The sequence below is a fragment of the Seriola lalandi genome, unplaced genomic scaffold (genome assembly GCF_002814215.2).
Source record: "Seriola lalandi dorsalis isolate HSWRI2012SDOR001 ecotype SW California unplaced genomic scaffold, Sedor1 jcf7180001969990, whole genome shotgun sequence".
NCBI classification, from domain to species: domain Eukaryota; kingdom Metazoa; phylum Chordata; class Actinopteri; order Carangiformes; family Carangidae; genus Seriola; species Seriola lalandi.
This window is the reverse complement of record NW_019440658.1, coordinates 1-423: the sequence shown is the minus strand read 5'-3', so window position 1 is coordinate 423 and position 423 is coordinate 1. Positions and strand designations below refer to the sequence as shown.

At 48.2% G+C, this 423-nt stretch overlaps 1 non-coding gene across 1 annotated transcript; it reads left to right on the top strand.

Annotated features, from left to right (window-relative positions):
- Positions 1-49: 49 nt before the first annotated feature.
- Positions 50-122, top strand: trnam-cau (transfer RNA methionine (anticodon CAU)). Its single transcript has one exon. It is a non-coding gene; the product is annotated as a tRNA-Met (tRNA).
- The last annotated feature ends 301 nt before the right edge of the window (positions 123-423 follow it).

Genomic DNA, 423 nt, shown 5'->3' with positions numbered 1-423 from the left:
CATTGAGAGATCTTTTCAATTTTACCCATCTAGTCCGACCGTGTTGCAGGCCTCGTTGGCGCAGTAGGCAGCGCGTCAGTCTCATAATCTGAAGGTCGTGAGTTCGAGCCTCACACGGGGCATCCTTTTGCTGCACAGGTGCTTTTTCTGGACTGGTGGGAAGTCATGTACACTGTACACGGTGTAGGTGTAGCAGTGGGAAAGGAAAGGAAAGAATGGCAAAACACAGTCAAGGTACCCACATTGATAGCAACAATTTTCAACAACCAACATCCTCTCATAGGTAAATGTACTTTATCTGGAGGAAACGGTTGGGTGTGCGGACAACTAGGTTTCAGTTGTTTGTTGCGTTCGTTCGCGCAGCGGTACACTAAATTGGTCATGTGAGCATTGGTGGTTCAGTGGTAGAATTCTCGCCTGCCA